Source organism: Cucumis sativus, chromosome 5 (assembly GCF_000004075.3).
Source record: "Cucumis sativus cultivar 9930 chromosome 5, Cucumber_9930_V3, whole genome shotgun sequence".
NCBI lineage: Eukaryota > Viridiplantae > Streptophyta > Magnoliopsida > Cucurbitales > Cucurbitaceae > Cucumis > Cucumis sativus.
The window spans coordinates 9,328,518-9,346,311 of record NC_026659.2 but is presented as its reverse complement, the minus strand read 5'-3'; the positions used below and the strand labels follow the sequence as shown (position 1 = coordinate 9,346,311).

Below are 17,794 nucleotides of genomic sequence, written 5' to 3'. Positions count from 1 at the left end.
TTTGTTGTAGAGATATAATAGACATGGATGGATATCTATTAGAGTCTAACCATGTCTATCATTGATTGACCTTAAAATTTTGTTATACTTATAAATATTATTTCAATTTACCAAATACAAGTTTGGAAGGGAAAAAATTCTTTTTTTCCCTTAATAAATACATAGAAAAAAGACTCACTTTTTCTCTCATCACTCTCTGAGTTCTCTATCTTTCTCTCGAGCTCTCTTGTCATTTCTTAAAACTTTTAGTCGTATTTTTTTATTATCATTGTTATAGATAATTTTCTTAGTTTTTACCGTTCTCTAAACTTTTAGTCGTATTTTTATTATTGTTATTGTTATAGATAACTTTCTTAGTTTTTGATGTTACCTATTTAAAATGTTTAAATCTTAAAAGCTTCATATTCCTAAGGTCATTTTTAGCAAAGAGATCTTGAGAGAGAAGAAATTAAAATCTAAAAACCACTAAGCCCATTTTTTATTTTTCATATTCCTCATTTGTCCAAAGTCAATGTTTTAAAAAACAATATTGATTTTTCTTTTTAATTTGCCAACAAATTTCGCCTCATCAAATACTACATTTAATAACATTTTAAAATTTAAAATTCACTGTACCCATACAATAAAAATACAAAAAATATATATTATTTCAGAATTCTGACTAGGTAAATTAAATACTTTGAAAAGATATTTTTTTAAATAGAAATTATCTACTGAATACATATTTGTTAATTCATTCCATCTCAAACGAAAAACAAAAGTCTTGTTTTATGGTTAATTTTTATAAATATAATAAATCAAATAAAATGTTTATGGCCCACGTAACAAAATAGAATAGTCCATGAAACTCGTTATTTTTTTAGGATAATTGTAATAGATGACCATTTGAGAAATAATAATTAAGGATATAGTAACATTAAAAAAAATGCAAATATAGCAAAGTTATCGCTGATAGACTCATATGATTTATTAGTGATAGACCAATATTTACAACATGGTCTATCGGTGATTAACAGAAGAAGCAGAATTTGGGAGAAAAGATTTACTGACTGCAGTAAATTCTTTATTTCTGTATGTCAAAGATATTTACATCAACCAAGCTTGGTATTTATAGATGCTTGGCAGCAACTGATAACTGTCTAACAGATTAACTAATACAACTAATACAACAGAAAATAACATATTAACTAATACAACTAATACAACAGAAAATAACAGTCTAACTACTTTTATTGTTAATACTCCCCCTCAAGTTGGACGATGAATGTCTTTCATTCCCAACTTGGATATATGTCTGTTTAAGGTAGATGAAGGTAGTGCTTTAGTGAACATATCAGCTAGTTGTAGGCTAGTGTTGATAGGTAAAACCTTTAGAAATCCTTCAACTATTTTGTCTCGAACAAAATGACAATCAATTTCTATGTGTTTTGTCCGTTCATGAAATGTCGGATTCGAAGCAATAGCAATGGCTGCTTGATTATCACAGAAAACAGTGGTTGGCATCAAGGTCTTTATTTTAAAATCAGTAAGGAGCTGTGTGATCCATACTAGCTCACTGGTGACTGATGCTAAGGCTCTATATTCAGCTTCTGCAGAGGACCTTGAGACGGTTGGTTGTTTCTTAGATTTCCAGGAGATGATGGAATCCCCTAGGAAGATGCAGAACCCTGTGACCGATCTTCTAGTGTCAAGGCACGATCCCCAATCAGCATCAACGAAGGCTTTTAAGTGAAACGAATCAATAGGTTTTATTAAAACACCTTGTCCTGGGAACCTTTGAGGTACTTCAATAGGTGATGAGCAGCATCTAGGTGATGTTTAGTAGGTTTATGCAGAAATTGGCTTAAGCGGTGAACAGAGAAGCAAATATCAGGTCTGGATATTTGTAAGTATATCAGTCTGCCAATTAATCTTCTATAGCAAGTGGCGTCTTCCTCAGTCAGTTGTTCTCCTTCAGATTTACATAGCTTCAGATTAGGATCCATAGGTGCTACAACTGGTTTAGAATCAAGAAAACCAGTATCTTCTAGGATTTGAAGACAATATTTTCTTTGGGAGAGCATAAGTCCTCGTTCAGATCTTGATAATTCTAGACCCAAGAAGTATCTTGCTTGTCCTAGGTCCTTTAATTTGAAGTGTGCCTTCAAAGAATCTTTGACTGAGTTGATATTCGAAGGAGATGGTCCTGTTAGTAATATGTCATCAACATATACTAATAATGCTACAAAGGTGCTTCCATTCCCCTTAGTAAATAAGGAGTAATCAGCCTTGGATTGGATGAAACCATGTGAGGATATTGCTGCTGCAAATTTTAGGAACCATTGCCTTGATGCTTGTTTAAGACCGTAAATGGACTTATTTAGTTTACAAGCCAATTTCTCTCCTTTGTCTGGTACTTGAGAGACTTGATAACCCAATGGTAGGGTCATGTGCACTTCTTCAAATAAGTCTCCATTGAGGAAGGCATTATTTATGTCCATTTGGCTAATGGACCAATTATAGGATGTGGCAAGAGCTAAGAATATCTTCACAGTGCTTATTTTCGCCACTGGTGAAAAGGTATCCAAAAAATCAATTCCCTCTTGTTGGTTATAGCCCTTTGCTACAAGTCTTGCCTTGTATCTATCAATGGTACCATCCGGTTTGCACTTTACTTTGTACACCCATTTGCTGCCAACGGTGTGATGATCCTTTGGAATGGATACAATTGTCCATGTATTGGTTCTTTCCATGGCTTCTATTTCCTCAGCCATAGCTTTTCTCCAAGTCTGATGTTTCACGGCTTGGTGATAATATGTGGGTTCATAGATGGAGGTAACATTGAACATATAGTTCTTATGGTGTTGGGAATAGGCATTATAGGAGAGGTATTGGTTAAGGGGAAAGGGAGTTGAATTTTGGGAGGTGAGGTTGCAATAGAAGTCTTTTAGGTAAGATGGTGGGTGGTGTGGTCGGGAGGATTTTCTGGTCATGATGGGAATTGGTTCTTGGTCAGTGTTACTGGTTTCTTCTGAGTTACTGATATGTGGATTTTGATCATCAACACCGTGGCTGTCTTCAGGGCTATCCTCTGTCGTAGGTCTTGCATCAATACTATCTTCCTTTTCTAGGCAATCAAATAGAGGGCATGGTATGACGAATTGCTCAAGGAAGTCATGGGAGATCGGAATGTCCTTTTCTTTGATAGAATGAAAGGGAAATAGTTCTTCAAAGAATAGGACATCCCTAGATATAAAGAACTTTCTCTTGGCTATGTCATATAATCTGTATCCTTTGATGCCTGGTGGGAACCCCATAAAAACACAAGGTTGTGCTCTAGGATCAAACTTAGATCTGTTTACTGGGGGTAGAGGCATAGGCAAGACACCCGAAGGTCTTAATGATGTTGTAATCTGCTTTCTTCTTGAATAGAGCAGCAAAGGGAGTGTTATTTGATAGTAATACCATAGGCGTTCTGTTGATCAAGTATGCAGCACTCAGAACACATTCTCCCCAAAAGATAAGAGGAACCTTTGATTGGAACATCAATGCTCTTGCTACGTTAAGAAGGTGTTGGTGTTTTCTTTCCACTACTGAATTTTGTTGAGGAGTGTAAGCACACGAGAATTGATGAGTTGTTCCAGTTTTGGCAAAAAGATCCCTGAAATTCAACTCAGGAGCATTGTCAGATCGAAAGACCTTGATGACTTTTGAAAATTGGGTTTCAATTAACTTGAAAAATCTAGGAATAACTTGTAGGATATCACTCTTATGTTTCAAAAGATATACCCAAGTGTATCTAGATTTATCATCTACAATGGTGGCAAAATATGAATGACCAGCATGTGTTGGGGTTTTGAAAGGACCCCATATGTCACAATGTATAAGATCAAATATATTTTCAGCAATGTTATTCAATATAGGAAAAGAGAGACGTCTTTGTTTAGCTAAGGGACAAATATGGCAGACTTCTTTACAATTTGGAAAGTCAGAAATTTCTATCATCTTAGCTAACTCCTTTATTCTGCTGATAGAGGGATGTCCCATCCGTTTATGCCACATAGAGGCCGAGACTTTACACATTAGTGCAGTGTGCTGAATGCAATTAACTCTTTCATTTTTCATTCTGAGTAGGTAGAGCCCATTAGTTAATTCAGCCTTCCCAATCGTTTTCAAAAGCACTTGTCCTGAATAAGACAATTAGAATCAGCAAATGATATGGCAAATTTGTCATCCTTGAGGAGAGTACTTACTGACAGCAGGTTATACTTGAAGTCAGGAATATAAAGTACATCTTTCAGGACTAGATCATTTGATATGAAAACATCTCCTATATGCTCAACCTTTAGACGAGTCTTAGTGGGCAAAATAACAAACATATTCTGGGCGCTATAGAGATTTGTAAACATAAACTTGTCATGGCAAATATGTGAGGAAGCACCAGAGTCAATGATCCATGTTAAGGGATCATTGAGTGAGTTAGAGAGGCAAGTACCTGCTATGTGTGTAGTCTCATTTTTGAAATTCTCACCATTTTGAGGTGTGTTGAGATGAGTTTGAAGCATGCCCAGAAGCTGTGTATATTGATCACTGTTGAGACTAGCAAAAAAGGCAGATTGATTCCTCTTAGAAACTTCTGTCACTTTGTCATTTCCATCTTGGATTGTGTTGTCTGTCTTTGATGGACAAATTATTGTGTTGGCAAGTCTATGTCCGGTGGGTAGCCATGTAACTTGTAGCATTTGTCAGCAGTGTGTCCTTTATAGCCACAGTTGGAGCATATAGGTCTTGTATCTTTCTTCTTGGATTTATCAGAAGAAAATCTTCTTTCAGAGTTAGCCATCAATGTGATGCTCTCAATGGAGGGTGAAGATCCAATGGATCTTTGTCTTTCTTCTTGGATGATTAGAGAAAAGACTCTATTTATGGGAGGTAAAGGATCAATCAACAAAATTTGGGCTCTAATTTGCGAATAGGATTCATTTAATCCCATGAGAAAGATCATTACGAATTCTGCATTCAAGAAATCGATCATTTTCTTTGATCCTTCACAAGTGCATTCATCCATGGGACGATATTCCACAAGTTCCTGCCATATAGTGGTGATTTTTGCATAGTATATTTCAACTGATAAACTTCCTTGTGTAGTGGTTACTAGGTCCTTTCGTAACTGGTATATGTGAGGTCCATTGGACTGTTTGTACCTTTCTTTCAATTCATCCCATATTTCCTTTACGTTTCCATTATAAACGAGGCTTGCTGCTATCTCTTTTGAAATAGAGTTGATAATCCAAGAAGCTATCACATCATTGTTGCATTTCCAAGCGGATAATAGATTACCTTCTGAAGGTTTCTTGATCAGGCCGGTGATGAACCCAACTTTGTTCTTTCCAGATAAGGCCAGCATCATTGCTCTACTCCATGATGAGTAGTTGTTCGATCCTGCCAATGGTGTAGAAACAAGGTTGGTGGTTGGAGTGATGGAATGATGAAGCATGAAGGGATTTAGTTGGGCGTCAAGATCAGAAGAGGTAATCGGAACTGAGTAGTTGGAGCTGCCGGACGTCGAACTCTCAGGTGTCGTCATTACTGTAGACTGCACGAGGGTAAGGACGTTCGGGTTTTATTCTGCAACTTCTTTGCGGAAATCGCTCTGATACCATAACAGAAAAGCAGAATTTGGGAGAAAATTTACTGACTGCAGTAAATTCTTTATTTCTGTATGTCAAGATATTTACATCAACCAAGCTTGGTATTTATAGTTGCTTGGCAGCAACTGATAACTGTCTAACAGATTAACTAATACAACTAATACAACAGAAAATAACAGATTAACTAATACAACAGAAAATAACATATTAACTAATACAACTAATACAACAGAAAATAACAGATTAACTAATACAACAGAAAATAACAGTCTAACTACTTTTATTGTTAATAGTGATAGACTTATATCATTGATAGAATTTGACAAATTTTGCTATATTTGTAAATTTTTTATAATGTTGTTATATACTTAATTATTTGAATCTAATTACTAAATTTGCAACTATCCATTTTAAAAAAATTATTTCATGTTTGTCCTTTCATTTCATAGTCTTTCTTCTCTCTTGTTCTATCTTTTTTTTCTTCTTTCCATCGTCTTTTTTTCTTCTTTTTTTTCTTTCCATGTCTTTTTCTCTTTTTTTGCGGTTTTTTTTTTCAAACTGTATTTGGTTCAAGATTGAGTACCAAATATAAAAAATCTATTTTTTAATTTTTTTCAAATTATTATTTGGTTATTCCAAATAAAAAAGATCGTGAAAAAAAATCGTTGGGCTATTGGATAGCCAAATCTAAACTATGTGTACCAAAAAAATCAAAGTGTGGGGCAGGGTGTGACAATATATGGCATGTCACAGGTCCTTCTTGTCGCTCACCAGCTTACCATTTCCTCTACCTTTGTCTGAAATATTAAACATAGAAAAATGGTGAGTATAAACATATATCCAGTAAGAGACTCACTACTAGCACTGCTAGATGATCTATTAACTTTCCATTATTAGGTATTGGTACTATCGTGTGATCGATGGAATACACGCAATTTAGTGATCTCGTAGGAACACTCATTAGTCTGGTGATCCCGAAGAAACAATCATGATATCGGGTCGTGAAGTAATCCCGTTGGACCACTCATAAAACATGACATGACAAACTGATGGTTTCGTCAAACGCACACAGTCAGAGATCTATGAAAGAAGATGATCCCGAGGGACACTATTCATGTAGGTACACATCCTAATAGCCAAAATTAACAATCACCACAATCCAAAAAGCATGTAACAATCAACATTAACAAACTATGAATCATCAGTCATAACAGTTCATAATCATGTAACTCATAAAGCATGCATAATCATCATATAACATCAGACAACACCTCAATATGCATTTTAGCTACCATCAATGCATGATTGGTAAATACATGTAGCCTCTTAAATTTACATTCGAAGGTCTAGTAACAGAATCTCTTACTTGAGAGATTAGCAAAAAAAAAAAAATGTTTCTTTGCTGACAATAAAAAAATTTCAAATAACATGTTCCTAAACAGTAAATAAATTTTCAATAATTTTTAATTAATAAAATTAAAATGGCCAACATCCAAAAATTCTTCCAAATTAACTTATCAAGGTTGAAACCAATTCAACATTTTGTGGGAAAATTTCTCAAATTAACCTAAACATAAGGAAAATAATTAATAATTTTACTTAATAAAATTATTAATTATGTCCAAAGCGTAATCTAACCATCAATTGGGAATCCAGTAGAAGAACCTTACCTTAGGTTATGCTAAATTTCTTGCTGCAAATGAAATCACAATTCCACTGGTACAAAATTAACAATTTTTGCCATCAAATTATTAATTTAATTACCTTAGCCTTCCAAACTTGAGATTGAAAAAGTCTCTCATCCTTGATGGAAAAACTCACCAATTAAATCCTCAAGCTTTGCCAATGAGACATTTTAAAGGCATGTAGCCAAAATCAATTTTAATAATAAACTTAATTTAGTGTCTTAAGTAATCTTTAATAGGTATTAAAATCTCACAATAAAGACCTAAAACACTCACCTAAACTCACCAAACCAAGACCGATAAAGACTGGTGAGTGGCGGCGGAAGCCGCAGTAAGACTATCTTATTGAACCTTTTGTTTTCCTTTTCTTTTCAATTTACGCATTCCAAAATTCATATCCCCAACACTCTCCTACAACCTGATAATACCATTCTCACTTGTCTTACTTATCTTAAAGGTTTACGAGAGTGAATCTTTTCAGCATGCTTGGTCAAAAAAACTTTCAAGAGGTCACCCAACTTAGAATTGCTTCGAGCTAAGCATGCTTATGCAATACCAAAAAAAATTAAGGTAATTTTAAATTTAATTGTCTTAGTTTAATTTAATTATGTTGAAATTATTTGGATGTTATTTTAATTAATTGTTAAGAATTATTTGATTTTGTGAAAATTAGGAGCAATTAAATATTTATTAGAAATATTTAATTAATGATTGAAGTGGGAATTTTATTTTGGTGTTGTTAAAGATTTGAAGATGATTGAATGGTACTGTGAGATTAGAGAATTTGGTTAATTATATATGTATATATATAATTAGTTACGGAAGAGAAAGATAATATATTATCATATTAAGGATAATATAATGGGATAATTGAAAATTGGATTCAAAATAATTAAGTATATATCAACATTTAAATTTTTTTGTAAATATAGCAAAATTTGTCAAACTGTATCAATGATAGAAGTCTATCACCGATAAACCATGTTGTAAATATTAATGATAGTTTTGCTATATTTGTATTTTTTTTTAAATATTGTTATATCCTTAATTATTATTCCTCAAATGGTCATCTATTACAATTACTCTAATATAATTAGTAAGACATTGTATTATCAATTTTGGAGAAGATAAAAAAAAGATTTGCTAGAAATTGAATGAAGAGAGATTTTTGTTATTTTGGAAAAGAAAATAATAATAATAATATGAATATATACTCCTCAATATGTGTGAACAACACTACTCATCATCCTCTTCCTCCAAAAAAATCCTAGAGTCATCGCCCATCACAATCTTGTCTGATCGCCAATCATCTCCGTTTCTTCAATGTTTATGCCAACGTCCACCATCTCCGACCACCTCCTTTTTGTGCACCCCTCACGATCAAGCAGCCACTGTTGCGATCATTGTGCCTCATCTTCGTTCGCGCGTCTTCTCCACCGCATTTTCGTCTTGTAACGACCCAACTTTTCTAACTAAGTCGAAGTCATTAATTTTTGACAAAAGACCTTGATTGATACAAAATGAAATATAAGACTTTTGAAAATATACAATCGAGGAAAAACAAATTTAAGTCGGACCCGATTTCAAATATTTTAAAACTTTAAAAGTACTTTTTACCAAAATAATAGTTCGTAAGCTTAGTTCCATCACAATGTTTTAAAGATAAAAAACATAAAGCGGAAGCAAAAATAACATATTCCCTATGGCAATCACCGGCCCTTCGTCAGTTTGTCACCCTCAACCTTTGCCTGAAAAAGTTAAACATAAAAGGGTGAGTATAAATATACTGAGTAGGAGACCAACTACGGGTCCCGTTAAGGGCCCCGTTAAGGGCAAAATAAACTCTTAACTTCGTTCACAGAAACAGTCTCATCACATAAACTCCTCATTTAACCCCAAACAATCGTCTTACTCTAGTTTAGCCCAAAGTCAGTCAAAAACATATCATCAATACATCAGTTAACAAACTAAATAATCATAACCTCCTCCTCAGTCTACAAGGGCACGACCATGACGTCTCTTCCGTTAACAAGCACACAACCATAACATGAGTAGATCATACATTCAGTCTAAACAACAATCAATCTACTAATTAACACTTTATATAGCAACATCTACGAGATTCAGTCGTTTCCACGTCCTTATGAGTCACAACATACACTCAACCACAAGTCCACATCAATCCATGCACATATATATAAATTTCTCACCGTCAAACACAGCAAACATTAAACATTAGGTCCACATCCAAACATACATCATGAGCGTCATCCCTAAAAGATATAATATTACGGTCCATACCATCAATACATCTTAATTTTTATTATATTATTGAGTCCGGTAGAAAATCTCTTACCTCAAGGTTTCTCAATTTCTCGAACAAACTATATCCAATGAAAGATACCAAGTATTGGCGAGTTCATACCAATTATTGGCGAGCCGAACTCCAAAATTCACAATTTTGGTTATGAACACGAGGGAATGTCACTTCCAACATAACAAAACAGCGGCAGCGGCGATCGAACCTAAATGACAAAGATCGTACAAATAGATTATAGATTAGAGTGTACTGCGACTGGAAGAAGAAGTACGATGCTGACTTACTGTCGGCCGACGAACAGACGCGACGGTGCAAATGGTTGACGAAAGCAGAACAAAACCCTAAATTGGAATATGGAAAGTCGTGGTGTGGGAACGGTTGCGGACGTCACGGCGGCACAAAACGTGGGGCAGAAGACTTGTGCAAGCTGAGCAATGCAGATTTCTGAGCAGTGCGACTAGCAGAAGATGACGGACAGTGTGACGAAGTGGCTCGAGCGGTTGCAGATCTGGACAGCAAGGAGGCACAGACGAACCGCGACGAGTAGTTGGGGGTGTGGGTAACAGCGGCGCCAAAAAAATGAAGGAGAAGGGAGAGGGGAGATGGTCGGCGGCTGAAGGATGCAGTGGGATGCAGCACGAACAGAAACAGTACGCGGCGGCTTTGTAACCTGGACGGACGACGACTTCAGGCGAATAGTGCAGCGGCGACGACGGGATGAGGAGATTTGGGCAGTGATGGTGGTTGGCGGACGAGCGAAAAGGAGAGGGGAGATGTGCGGCGGCTGGGTAGGGAGAGAAAAAGGAGAAGATGAAGAAGAAAAGGGGGATCGCGCGCGGGTGAAGAGAGAAAAGGAAATTGTTTTTCTTTTATTCTTTTATTTTTGTTTTTTTTAAAAAACAAATATATATGTATATTATTATTATTATTTCTTTTTTTTTTTCTTCCACCCCAAGTACAGTAAATAACACCCAAATTTTTAAATCATTAAATAACAAGGCAAATTAATTACAATAATAATAAAAAAAATCCCTTAGAGCTCGGGGTGTTACACGTCTCCTCCTTCATTTGTCGGCTCTATCTCTATCTCACGTAAATCCAAATGGTCATCGTTCACCGACCGTCTTCTGATCTCTGTTTTGTCTTCGCACTCGCCGGTCAAAAACCCCAAGTTGAATCGTGTCCCTTTCGAGCCGATCTGTCTCCTTGCCGAGCCAATCCTCCAAAATTCTAAGTCGCGTCCGAGTTGTTATGTCTTAGTCAAGTTGAGCCTCATGTGAGCCAAGTTGTTGCAGTTCTTTCCTTTAGCCATTTAAGCCATTTGGTTGGTTCTTGGTGAGTACTTGGTTGGGTTTGGTATGCTCAAATAAATACCTTTTGGATCTTAAATAATTTAAAGTGTGGAATTAAGTTTGATTTTTGTTCTTTGAAGGTTTTTGGCAAAATTCATTGGAATAACTATCGGTGAAATACCTCAAAAGTTAAATTGGTTTCAACCTTTTAGTTTCGTTGGTAAGTTTGGAAAACTAAGTAATTAATTGTCTGATGTTGGTTATCAAACTATTAATTTAAATATTATTTATGTTAGGACCTATTCATTGGAAAACTTTGACCGCGACCGTTAGTAAAAACCTATTACCTAGTCTCAAGATAAGAGATTCTACTACTAGAACTTCGAAATAGAATGCAGAGCTTGCATGTATTTTTTCATTATGTATTAAGATAGCTAATATACATAATGTAACTGATATAGATGACTGATATGTTATGATTGAGATATATTATGTTGAGATATGATATATGTTATGATATGCTACATGTTATAGACTGACTGTTAACTTTGTTTGTTAGGATCGTACCTATATGAGTGTTCCTCGGGATCACCACATTTTTATGACTATGTGTGTCGACTGGACCACTGGTATATGTTATGAGTGGTATGATGGGTCACATACAACTCAATTCTCTTGGGCGTTCCTTTGGGTCACCAAAGTCCAATTTCTCTTAGGTGTTCCTTCGGGTCACTGAAGACTAGTTTCTCTTAGGTCTTCCTTCGGGTTCACCGAATACCAAATGTGTTCTTTTAGGATCTCTAGATAGCGTGTGTTCGAGAACACGACAGTTATGGAGTACTTCCTTGTGAAACTATAATGGAAAGTTAACAGACACCTAACGGGATTAGTAGTGGGTCCCTTACTGAGTATATGTTTATACTTACTCTTTTTATGTTTAATTTTTCAAGCAAATGTAGGGGTAGAAGAAAGTTGGTGAATGACAAGAAGTGACCATGGTTTCCCGTAGGAGATAGTTTATGGTTGGTTCCGTCTTTATGTTTACATTATTTTATTTAAATTTATAGAACCTATGAGTTACTTTTATGTTATTTTTCTTTAAAAGACAGATAGGGTCGACCTAAAATTTTAACTTCTACTTTTATTTCTACATAATTTATTATGATTTATAAATGAGTATTTGGAGTTTTATTGAAAAGTTATTTTCCTTTTATATATTTTTAGTAAGAAAGTCTATATTTATTTTAGTAGTAATGACCTCAGCTTAGTATAAAGAGTTGGGTCGTTAGAGTTTAACTTTGGAGTTCCTATGATTGGGTCATTGAGAAGGAAGATGCACCTTGCATAAATATTAACTTTTAACTTTTTTAAAGTCTTTCTTAAATCTTACTTTCATATCCTTAGAATTACTTTAATATAGTTCATTCATGTCTCGTCCTAAACTAAAGGCGTTACAATTCATCGTTATTATTTCACTTTTGTTGTTGCATAATATATACTTTATATATATATATATTTAAACTATTCTTTTCTCTCCTAATTAAATTCATCATGCTTTCATCCAATTAAATCAATCATCACTCTTGTAGTTAATTGTCTTATTTTCAAACAATTAGAATCATATTTCATCATATAATTAACTTCTCTTTTCATTAATTATCTTATTTTCAAACAATTTGATCGTATAATTAACTTTACTTTTACATATTAATTATTTATATAAAGTCAAAGAATTAAAATCATATTACACTAAAAATTCAAATTCTCAGTTAAATATACATACACACGTATACTTAATTAATTTCAATTCTACCGAAGTCAACTTTTCCTTTCAAGATTGAATCAACTTAAAATTTCAATTCTTTTAATTAATAAGATATTCTAAAAAAATTACTTATTTTAAAATTTCATAAATTCCAACCAATTTTCTTAACTCAATAATTCAATTTTAGCTCCAATAATAACACCAGATAATTTAAGATAATCAATAAAAATTCTCTAAAAATTTGGGATGCTAATTTCTTTTTTCAATAATTATATTTAAACCTATAATCACCAAGTTTTCACTTATTAATTATATAACCAGAACTACATAGTTTAATAGACGTTTTTAAAAATAGCAAAATAAATTAAAATATTTACAAGGTATAATACAATTTTGGATTCTATCAATGATTTCTATCGATAATCATTGATAGACTTCCAAGTGACTATCAGTGAGAATTTAAAAATTTTACTATAGGTTATAAAATATTTGGTAAAATTTGTTATTTTTGAAATATTTTCTATAATTAATAACATTCTCCACCCAAATTCTAAAATCTTTAATTAAATATAAATATACATATATATATTTAATTCAACACATTACACTGAATAAATTTCTTAAATTTCTCTAAAATTTTGATTATTACATAATATTGTGTGATATTTTGATGGGTAAATAAATTTTAGGAAATTTTTTAAAAATAACCAATTTTACACCATATTTACAACCAATTAACAAATTCTATTACGCATACTCATTAATTTGTAAATCCTACTTTTACAATCATTTTTTAAAACTACAATGATATGACATTCAAGCGACTGAATTGAACATTAAAGAGACTGAATTGAATAAAACAATAAAGCAATCCTATTTTTGCAGATCATCTCATTCTTACAATATATTTTAAAACTACCCTAAAATGTCACTAAATCCTTAATACAGGTGGAGCCAATAAAACCATAGATCAACTTATATGAACAATAAAGAGTAGAGAATTTGAAACTCTCCTAGGGTCTTATGCTTTCTTTTATTAACTTTAACTTTGGCATATTTAATTTTCCTCATTTGTTTTCTTAGTAGTGATGTTCAATTGTCAATTCATATTATTAAAAAGATTAATATATTTCAATGGATAATACTTGTCGTTTTCAACTATTCACATGGAAGATATTAAAAATATTTTTTAAAAAACAAAATTTTTCGTTTAATAAATTATGATTAAATAGTTTGGTGGAATGTACAAAAAATAAACCCTTCTGGAGATGTACTTAGCATATGTTTAGCCCACTTCACCTATGAGGCATGAATTAAGCAAAAGGGGATTACAGTTTTTTAACTCCCCTTATTTTACTCCCAAATCTCTCTCCCACAAACTATTCCACTCCCAGCCACACACGGTTCCACTTCATGCCACACACTGCTTCTCTCGGTTGGATGCATCTCGAGACTACTGAAAGGGACAATCTCAACCAAGATCGATCCCGAGATTCTTTCTAACTTTTAAAAAACCTGAAGGAAATGTCCTGGTCTCTCTCGACCAGGTGCATCATCGAAATAATGCGTTTTTAATTAAACATTTAAAATTGAGGTCAACTTTTCTCCGGCCAAATTTGCTATGACAGTCTTGGAGATGAAAATAAAAACATTTAGGTTAACTATTCGAGCCATCGTGGCTCCGAGATAGGCCCGAGATAAAGAACAGAAGCATTATGTAGTATGATCTCGGACTAAGGTTACTCTAAGATATACTCGAGAGACCAAGAAGTTCTTCAAAGAGTTTTTTAAATTTTGAGAAAATAAATTCGGTGGCGCACAAATGCACCCAATCAAGAGAATGAAATAGTGTGGCATAGAGTGAAACAATGTGTCATGAATTTCAAACGTAAAATAAGGGAACACTAATTCTCTTTTGCTTAATCCATGCCCAAACGTGAAGTTGACTAAAATATCGCGCACTCCATTCGTGAGGGTCAAAGAGAGACTATAAAACTTATACTATTATAAGTAATCGGTAGCGGTAAAGAGTGTCTTGTAAACAAAAATGTGTTAGCTACCAAAATATCTATAGTTGGATCCAATGTGTACGGAAAAAATACTTCATTTTTTGAAGCATGCGATGGAAATAAAACTTTCCCATCTAACCTGTATATTTATGGCTGCTTCAATCTCTCTGACTCTCACTCTGCGTCGAGTACCCACCACCATGACTTAAAACAAATTGTGTCTCTTTGTCTGCGTTTCTCTTACTTTGCTTTATGTAGTACTACAACTCAACTAATTCACTCTCAAAACCTTTCTTCAACTCCCAATTTCATCTCCATCTGAACCTCTCCATAAATCCATTTTTACGCATGGTAAGAACCACTTTCTCTTTCATTCTGCTTCATATTGCTCTTTCTCTTTCATCCATTTTTGCTTCATGGGTTTTTCACTTTCTTCCCAACCTTTCATCTGGATACCTTTTTTTCTCTGGGATTTTCTCCTCTTTTCTACTCGAATTTGTGATTTCTTGGGTTTTTATCTGCTAACTTAGGGAACCCTTTTTCCTTTCTGCTCCTGTTCTCAAGAGGGTCTTCCAATTTTGTTATTAATTCTCTTTAGAAATGGATAATTGTCAATATTTTCTCTGTTTAGAACTTTGTAGCCAGCTATTAGGTGAAAGAACACTGGTGCAGAACGCGTTTTCTTCAGTAAATGTTGACTCGAATTATCTAGAAGTGGCCTTTTCGTGAGTTTAGCTTGTAATAGTATGCTCATTAGTTAATTATCTTAATTTTCTGTTTTAGTGATAAGCATAACGGTTTTAGGTTGGAAGTTGAAGATGGATAGATACAAGAAAATAGTCATTGGAGAATTTTGAGTACCTGTTTGTTTCTATTTCAGTCGGATTTCGCTTCTCTTTGGTTTATTGTCAGTTAGTTAATATTATAGTAAGCAATTGGCTAATGGGAGTTGAGAACATAATGAGGAGAGGGATGACTATGTCTTTGTTAATTAGTGCGGTATTAGGTTTTTAGGGTAATTAATTTAACAAAGAAGATTATTGATGTAATGAGTTTATCCTTTTCTTCTCCGTAAAAACAAATGTCAATAGAACTTCTTTCATTTTACTTAAGCGATAAAAGATACATTGTGTGAGATAATTCAACAGACCTCTGACTCTAAACCATCCTTAGTTACAAGTAGTTGCACATGACCTCTTCTTGTTGTTTTTCTTTATCAACTGCAACTGCAACTACTTTACTTGTTGTCGCTTGTTCATGCCTTTTACTTTATGGCTTCAAATTCGAAGGTTTCATTCAAGGAATATCAGAGTCTTTTCATATTATATCTTGTGGCCATTCCTTAAAGAAGAAAATGTGTATTATCCCTTTGTTGAATGCCACCAAGATTATCTTTCGTCAAGAAATGGATGAAATGTTAAGGTTTTGAGTCAATTGATTTAGTGTGTTTTCTAATTCCCTTCGGGAGTTCTTTTTATTTTGGTAATTATTCCTCCTTTTGATATTTATGAACTGATTTGTATTTTCATAATCTCTTTCTTATTGGTTCTCAGACTTCTTCCCTTTCAGGTTTTCATTACATTATTTTGTTGGGAAGTTTGTTTCCTAGTATGACACTAATTTATTAGTTTAGGGCTTTAAGTCATACAGCCTCCAAAAATTAGACGTTTAAACTTTTACTTTTTTAAAAAAACAATAAAAATGTATCTATTCAATTACTCACATAATAATTTCTCCCGTCTTCAAATTTTACTTCAATTTCTTATGGTTTCTCCTGGTTGTTTGTATCTTGAAAGCCAGACAGGAAGGTTGAAATGTGATACCGGTGAACATCACATGGTTTAATTATTTAATAATAAAAAACAGGTAGGCAAAAATTTCTTTTTTATTCTATGATTGTCCTTGACTCTGAATGACATATGTTTAAAAGATTAAACTACATGTTTGTTCACAAAATTTAGGGTAGCATCTTGAGACTTTATACTTCAAATGCCTGTTATTGATTTCTGGACTTTCAAAGGTTGTATCTATTTTGTCCCTCTAAAAAAAGTTTTTAATTGATTCGAAATTTAAATTTTGTGTTTAATAGATTCCTACCAACAACTCCATCAGTTTAATGCCTCTGTGAAATGCTTGACTATATTACATTACTTAATGATAATGCAACTACCTAATCTTAGGCAGGTTTAAGCAGTTAATTAATGGAGTTAGTGACACCAGCTTATTAGAAACAAGATTGCGAGTTCAAGGGCATATTAAAATCGTTTCAATTTATAAAAACTAAATAGGCTATAGCAGATATTTAGAGACCTACAAGCATTTCGTTAAATGCATATTTTAACAAATACAATACTAAGGGAGCGTTTAGGGCAACGAGTTGGTTATTATGGTCCTAGGTTATTATAGTTGAATTATAATAGTTAGTGTTTGAGGTGTAGATTATTTTAGTTTTAGTTATAATAGTATGTGCAAAGAATGAAAAAAAACGATGAATGTTAAATAGTAAAAGTAATAGAAAATAATAAAACTGTAGCAAATGGGGGGTTTTGAAATAATGTTGATTGTAGCTGATTGGAGATAACAAAATAGTTTTTACTGTAGCAGTAAGTGGTTATTACAGTCTTAGTATAATTGGTGCCCCAAACGCCCTAGAAGTTCAAGGATCAAACTAATGATTCAACGTATTTTGAGTGGCTGCAGAGTTCTTGAGAAGGTTCAGTTGGTTGGAAATAATACAAACTTACCCTTAATCAACTGGTTTTTTGTGTTAAACTTACTCTCTCTCTTCGTTTATATTGTTCATGTGTGGTCAGTAAGTCTTACTCTTTGTTTTAGGCCGTTTTATTCCCCTTGGTTCTGTAAATTACCCATTGGTTAATTGTTCTAGGTTAAGTTGTCAAGTTCCTTGGCACTGGTTCTTATTTTCCAGCAGGTCTTAGGTAAGTCAAACGACTTATAGGCTTGTAGTTGATGTATTCATTCATCAATTGAATGATCTTAATTTTCTAGAATCCTCCAAGAGGTGTCCTTCACCATGGTTTGAAAAGAGGTCTTCTTGGCTAAGTGGTTATGGTGTTTTCCCTGCAAGCTTTG

The 17,794-nt window shown here is 33.6% G+C and overlaps 1 long non-coding RNA gene across 1 annotated transcript; it reads right to left on the bottom strand.

Annotated features, from left to right (window-relative positions):
* Window positions 1–8,465: 8,465 nt before the first annotated feature.
* LOC116403660 lies at window positions 8,466–10,010 on the bottom strand. Its single transcript, XR_004216420.1, has 2 exons — window positions 9,920–10,010; window positions 8,466–9,840 (listed from the first exon to the last, which is right to left on the bottom strand). It is a non-coding gene; the product is annotated as an uncharacterized LOC116403660 (long non-coding RNA).
* Window positions 10,011–17,794: the final 7,784 nt, after the last annotated feature.